General features: G+C 48.3%; 1 non-coding gene across 1 annotated transcript; it reads right to left on the bottom strand.

Annotated features, from left to right (window-relative positions):
• Positions 1-5,101: 5,101 nt before the first annotated feature.
• Positions 5,102-5,173, bottom strand: Trnad-guc (transfer RNA aspartic acid (anticodon GUC)). The gene has a single exon. It is a non-coding gene; the product is annotated as a tRNA-Asp (tRNA).
• Between the last annotated feature and the right edge of the window lie 2,451 nt (positions 5,174-7,624).

Here is a 7,624-nt window from a genome sequence, read left to right as displayed (position 1 = left end):
ATAGGCAAAAAAAAAAAAAAAGAGACGAGCTCCTTCACAAACCCACAATGTCGTCGACTGGGCCGCTTGCATCCGGTTGCCGGCCCATACGGCGCACCAGCGCCTTGCGGCATTCGAGAGCAAAAGCCACCGAAAGCCCTGTGAAAGCTTAAAACCCCCAAAACAAATTCTTTCTTTCGCTTTTCCATGGCCAAGTGTATGGGCGTGCAACATGACTTGCGTGGTAAAAAAAGAAAGCTGGAACAGAAATAAACGTGACTACTGAAGTTGTTTAATTGCACTCTGATACACTGCACATTTTCATCATTCAAGGTTTAGGCGCGTGAAATTTGATCACCGAAGTAGAAGGCTCGTGAAACTTGCAACCCAAGCGCACCAAAACAAGCGAGCCCGGAGAAAGGAAACCCGCGGATAACGGGCGCTTCCCACAACCATCACTGCGCATCGCAGAGGCGCGCGCCGCGCAAGAGCGGTGCATGTGAAACGAAGCCGCGTCCGAGCGTCCTGCTGCCGCTCGATCGCTGCGGGCCCCGCCGCTCGGTCGCTCGCATGTGAAACAGGCTTTTCACATGCGAGCGACCAAGCGGCGGGGCCCGCAGCGATCGAGCGGCAGCAGGACGCTCGGACGCGGCTTCGTTTCACATGCACCGCTCTTGCGCGGCGCGCGCCTCTGCGATGCGCAGTGATGGTTGTGGGAAGCGCCCGTTATCCGCGGGTTTCCTTTCTCCGGGCTCGCTTGTTTTGGTGCGCTTGGGTTGCAAGTTTCACGAGCCTTCTACTTCGGTGATCGAATTTCACGCGCCTAAACCTTGAATGATGAAAATGTGCAGTGTATCAGAGTGCAATTAAACAACTTCAGTAGTCACGTTTATTTCTGTTCCAGCTTTCTTTTTTACCACGCAAGTCATGTTGCACGCCCATACACTTGGCCATGGAAAAGCGAAAGAAAGAATTTGTTTTGGGGGTTTTAAGCTTTCACAGGGCTTTCGCTGGCTTTTGCTCTCGAATGCCGCAAGGCGCTGGTGCGCCGTATGGGCCGGCAACCGGATGCAAGCGGCCCAGTCGACGACATTGTGGGTTTGTGAAGGAGCTCGTCTCTCTTTTTTTTTTTTTTTTTGCCTATGGGCATTCTGCAGTAAAGAGGCGGCGGCATTTGTCGTCTTCGGGGTACGTGACCACTAAAAAAAAAAAAAGGAAAAGAAAACAGTAAACTGTTCGAACGTGCTGCACCCGAGTAGTAAAAAAAAAAACTGAAACGTCTACTGCGAACAAGTGCGGAGTGTCGTAGGTTCCCCCTGTCCGGACCTATGTTGGTGTCACGATTCGATAAAATACAAAAGAACAAAATGACACGTGCAAACGATTTGTCTGCTTTGATGGAAGCGCAGTAAAGAACAACAAAAGGAAAAGAACGGCGTTTTCTACACTGCCAGCTCGTTGCAGCGAATGTCGTCTGCTAGGAAACCGAGTCGGAGCGAGTTCCTCCCGGCGCGCGCGGCTGCTCTCGTCTCCATCCCTACGGTCACGTGCTCCCCGCGTCACTGCTCCCCCATTGGTTGACCTTGGGCAGCCGCTCTGCCGCTCGCGAATTTTTCCAACTCTGGCGATCTCGATCGCGCGTCCACTGGTCGCTCGAAAAAACCTGTTTTTGGGCTTCCGCGACGGCAGCCGCTCCGCTCTTGGAGCAAAATCGCTGCATGTGAAACAGGCTTAAGGCTTCCGCGACGGCAGCCGCTCCGCTCTTGGAGCAAAATCGCTGCATGTGAAACAGGCTTTAGAAAACGAAGGCGTTATTTCGCAGAGACTGCTTCGTATTGGAGGAAGTTAGAGCAGCTACGCAACGGCAGGTAGAATACATGCAAATAAATGCGAGACACCCAAGTGAAGGCATGGCACGTACACACAAACACGGGGCAGCACAATATATGCAAGTCTAAGCACTCGTTAGCCGATAAGCGCTGCAGCCAAGGCGTTTGTATAATACTCGCGACAATAGAAACACGAAAGAAGGAAAAAGGCATCGCAGGTTGAAGGCCACAGCTTACAAAGGGACCATCTATTTTAAGTACAACGCAGCAAAAGCGTGCCTTAACTTAGGGCCAACACTGTCCGAAACAGGGCCGATGAGGCCCCACCGTCGAACATACAGCCTCAACGATTCCTGTTCTGCTAGAGATCGGAAGTTCCATTCAATGCGGGGCGCGAGAAATAGGGTAGTGCATAGGACGAACGCCGCAATTTCAAGTTACCTCCTAGCCCCTTTCGTGATGCCCGGGTGGTAGGTACCGGATGCAAATGTCTTCATCCAATCATCTCTGCACGAGACCTGTCCAGATGCATATCAAGCTACCGCGCAAAATGAGACGGAAGAGAAGAATAAAAAACCAAACAATTTTTTCCCCCATGCCGAGGCACGTCAAGCCACCTGCATAAAGTCGGCAGCAGCGGAAGCTAGTCCAGCAAAACTCAACCACGAAGCTGCACACGAAGCGCTCTGGCTGACGCGTCCCGTTAAGACCGACCGAACAGAAAAACGAAGAAAAAGCCTCCAGTCTCGTTGAATGAAAGAGAACAACAAGATAAACGCCGGGCTCTAATGAGTCGCCCGCGCCAAGCCATCAAAGCGCTCGCGCGGGTAGCACACTACGCGACGCTATAGCTTCGTCGAAGCGTAAACACGCACGATGCTCGCTGCAATCATCGAACGGGCCTCGTCAAGGAAATGAGAGAGGGAGGCCAAGTGAGCCTGCCTCGGAGTGAGGGAGAGATGGCGACCAAAGCAGCAGCATGCTAACTTGTGCGTGTGTGATTCCACGTCAAGCGCTTGCAACAAAGAAAGAAAGAAAGAAAGAAAGAAAGAAAGAAAGAAAGAAAGAAAGAAAGAAAGAAAGAAAGAAAGAAAGAAAGAAAGAAAGAAAGAAAGAAAGAAAGAAAGACGTCCTAACAGGAAGCAAACCAAAATCTAGCGGCAAGCGAAGGTGAAGGACGCGACGAAACCAGTAGGAACAGGCAGCAATGGAGGATAACCGTTCATTGAAACACCACGCACATAACGAGACGCACACGGGTAGTGTGGACGGAGTCTCTCTTCACGGCCGTAGAAGTGTTCCAAAACGGCACCAGCGCAGGTCTCTGCCGTCACTAATGGCTCGCCATGTCGCCTCGTACAAGAGGCCGGGTGTACGCACGCTGGACATAAGACGGAAGGGCGTACTGGACCACGGTGTTAGAAGTACAGGTGGAACGACGCAGCACCGGCGCCGTGCGCTCGCTGCGTCGAACTTCGGTTCCTCCGCGCCGTCACGCCGCGAGGTGGCAGGAGCAGTCAAGAGGCTCACAGCGGCGCGCGCCGGCCTCTCTTCCGACCAAGCCACGGTGACGAAGCAGTTGTCGCCACATTGCTTCCTCGTTTAATTCTTTTTGTGCGATGGCAGGTCATGCTATTCGAGTGAGAAAGCCGTGAAATGGGCAAAAAGTGTTTTGTGCCGCGGTGCAACTCTGTGTACAAGACCTGCACTGAAAAGTCGATTTTTCTGCACCCTGAGATGCGGAACGCCTGAATGTTTGGCGCCATGCGATTCCGCGCAAGGACCGCGTGCTGCAGTCGACTGATTACGTGTGCGAGAAGCACTTCGAGGCGAGGTACATAACGAAGACGTGGGAAGCAGTGTACAAAGGGCACGTTCTTGTGAGCACATCACGAAAGGCGGCTCTGGCTAATGACGCCGTGCCGACGAAGTATTGAGTTCGTTTTGAGTTCATCGTCTTGAGTTCATCCACGTCGTGAGTTGGCCCGTTTTTTTTTTTTTTTTAACACCTACGTGCGTTTGCAGTCTTTCTCTCTCTGTGCGAAAGCTACGCTTGTTAACAGTGAGAATATATGGGGTTTTACGTGCTGAAACCACGTTATGATTATGAGGGACGCCGTAGCAGAGCTCCACAAATTTCGGCAATGTGGTGTTATTTACCATGCACTGACATCGTAGAGTACACGGGTCTCTAGCACGCCGCCTCCATCACAATGCGACCGCCGCGGCTGGGATCGAACTAGGGAACTTCGGTCAGCAGCCGAGTACCGTAACCGGTGTACCATCGCGGTTGACTGGCTACGCTCGTAAAGACTCCGCACACCGCGATCGACATGTTCCTTGAAAGACGAAGTAGTAACGCTGTCTTCGGGTGACTATGCGAGACATAAACAGTAAAATATATTCCTCAGTTGGCAACAGAGAAGAATCGGAAACATATATCCACCATTCATAATGTCTCCCCTTCTCGCAGTGCCAAACCAGGATGCTTTTTCATATCCTTCGTCGGTGCCTCAAACTTAGCTGCTGGCATTCGCTAAAATTCAGTATTTTATGCACGACCAGCTAAACAGTCGTATTCGTGACACATTTTTTTATCCGCGATCAACGACCGCAAATTACTTCGAATGTTCGCGACAGCAAAGACACTGTGCATTTTCTGTTGTAATACTACGGCTAATGCGGTATTTTTTCTAACTATCTAAACTATACTTCTACAAATAGAACTAATTTTTGTCATATTTCAGCGTGACGTCACTGCCATATCTTTAATTGTCCGAATGAGGAAAGCATATGTTGAATTTGCCACCGCCAACCTTCGCGGTGGCAAATTCAACATATTCAACAGGTAGCGGCTGTATCGTCCAAATTTCGATTTATTCGAAGTTATAATTTATTTATTTATTTTTGCGCTCGTTATAGCGCGAACGCACAGTTTTTTTATTCATTTCGAGGGGCGGTCGCGGCTCCGAAGCGACCACGCCTGATACCGCTCTTGAGCCACCAGTAGTGTAGCGCCATCTAGGGCCCTGTGCACAAAACGCCACAAACAGCGGACAGAAGTTCGCCGCTTCCGGAGGCGCCGTCGGTCCACCTATAATACTTCTAACACCGTGCCCCGGACCGCGCCGACGCAGTGCCGCGTTGCAAATGGGCGTGGCATCCTTCGCCGCGCGACAAAGTTTCAGGCGGATCGTACGGCGACGGTACACCTGCTTCACGACATTAGTGTGTAACACAAAATCCTTTTATTGAAAATAAAAGTAAAAAAAAAGAAAAGCGAAAAAAAATTACTCCCCGTCGGGGAATCGAACCCCGGTCTCCCGCGTGACAGGCGGGGATACTGACCACTATACTAACGAGGACGTGAGCTTTCGGGCGAAATATGGCTTTATAAACATTAGTTCTACCAATGCCTCCCGCTAGTTCTACTTGTTTTTTTTTTAATATTATTTGGGTCACATTTAGTTTTTCTGTTTTCTCTCTGGCAAGATTGACAACGTTCTGTACTGTTTATATTGGAAAATTAGCACCATAACCAACACGATCGTCGCAGCGGCCGTACCTGTCTAGCTATCTACTAGCTATTTAGGACTGCTTATTTCAACGCTTCCAGCTACAGTGCTTCCAGCTTAGCCTACGATGAGATTAGAACTTTCCCGCTTATACGCGTACTTTACCGCCACGGCTACAACCTACTAGAATCATTCTACTGTACCACGGCGCGCTCCAGCGCGGCAGTTTTGAAACCGGCCTTCATCCTTCTCTGCTTCTTTTTTGTCCTGTACTGTCACCAAAAGGTTACGGCTGAAGTGACCATCTGTGCTCAGACACGCATGGGGCAGTTAACTGCCCCCATGCGTTTCTCGCTTAATCTTTTCGTCAGTCGTCATGCCAGTGCGCACTGAAAGCTGTATCTCCGAAAGTGATCGTTTGAGCATACAGCCCTTGAACACCTTGATAGAGCGATACCGGCCGCGGCAATCGCATATCGATGGAGGAGAAATACGAGAGACCCGTTACGAAATGCTAGAGGCCCTCCACTGCGGCACACCTCTTAATCATATCGTGGTTTTGGCATGTGAAACCCCACAAATTATTAATACGACATGTACCGCTGAAAAAGTTAGGGGGGTGTGGGTTAAAGCTAGTGGTGACCAGCCTTCCTCACGAAATGCTTGCCGACCTGCGCGAAATTGCGGTGAAGCCTATTTAAATCTAGTAGCCCCATCGGAAGTGTCACTGCCGCTTCTTTTCCTTTTCAGCAGGTTGTCTCTATCCCTTTCTAACTGCTACAGCCACCGTTGTGTTATCATGTGCACCGTATACAGCAGCTACAATAACAGCAAAAGAAATAAGCTGGTCAGCTCCAAGACGTGCTTCCGAGATTTGCCAAATACAGAACACGAAGAGAAAGCCTAAACCGACTTACTGTACGTATGTATATGCGTGTGTATCAATCTGTAGTACGCGCAAGATAGCGGCTAGACTGCTATGAAATGTGTGAATATTCTCAAGATTTCTGAAGAACCATCTGCCATATCCCCTATATTAAAAGCAGTTTGAATACCATGAAGCACAAATAAATTACTATCAACTGGCATGACGGTTAATTATTTTCAGTTTTAATAATTCCAAGTACACCCTCATTTAGATGTCCAAAGTTCAAGCTTCGCTATATAGGGCTTCTGGCACAATCACGCAATGTGAATCAATAATATCGGTAACTGGGAATTTTAGCTTAATTGGATATGCTAATAGTAGTAAAACATGTTGGAAAAAGATGCACACGCGTTCATCCTTTTTCAAACACTTTTCAACTCTGTAACACTTCGTCAAAGCACAGAAAGAAAGCAAACAGTCTTGCATGGTCAGTAGTGCACCATCTGGATCATCTGCAGAGCGCACAACATAATCCCAGAGGCTAACATATTGGCATTTACATAAAATTCCGGGGTTTTTAAATTCTGAGCCACCTCGGACCTTCTATTTTCAAGACCTTAACATCCCTGTGCTCTTCAGCCAGGTGCGATATATAGATTCACTTGCTGTTAAACATTCATTTCATCGTGGAGCTTTAGTCACAAGATAGCCACCTTCATGCACCGCAAGTTTGTTTTTTGCACATTTTATTGACAACTGCAGATGACTTGAGTGGCCTGTTTGCATGAACTTCATTATCGACTTGCATGATGGCATAACAAGATGTACTTTCTTCTGTATTCCAGCACATCCACGTGAAGTACAAATAACCAGAAGGTGTTTACAACAATAAGGCTTGCAGGCAGAAACAGAACTTACTAAGCGTAAGAAGTTAATTTTGCTGCACTTTCAGGACCTCAAGATATCTTGCTCTTCATTCAAGCGTAGTAGGCCCATTTTCTGTTGAAGCTGCAGTCACATAATCGTGGAGCTTTGCTCATGAGACAGCCACTCTGTGAGCATAGCATGAAATCGCTTCAAATTCAATTTAGTATTATCGCATATTATAGACTATTACAGCTGATGAATTGGGTCATTTGATTATGTGAAATTTATGCCTGCACGGGATACTCTGTGCAATACATTTCAGCTTCTAGCTTCAGCTCTACATTAACAGGATCTGCTCTTCTTCTGTATTCCAGTGTACACAAATTATACTTAAATAGTATCAATAAGTGTTTGAAACAATAAGGCTTGAAGGAGGAGAAAGTGGTTTGCTACGAGTTTGAAGGTCTAGGGGATCTCCCGCATGAGAAAAAGAGGTTGGTTTCGCGCCAGAATTCAGTCAACAACTTCATGTTTAACTTGCTTGACATTCAACTGAGTAGAAAAGA

This window comes from Rhipicephalus sanguineus, unplaced genomic scaffold (assembly GCF_013339695.2).
Source record: "Rhipicephalus sanguineus isolate Rsan-2018 unplaced genomic scaffold, BIME_Rsan_1.4 Seq50, whole genome shotgun sequence".
NCBI lineage: Eukaryota > Metazoa > Arthropoda > Arachnida > Ixodida > Ixodidae > Rhipicephalus > Rhipicephalus sanguineus.
Note: the sequence above shows the minus strand (reverse complement) of the source record. Positions and strands in the feature narration are given on the sequence as shown.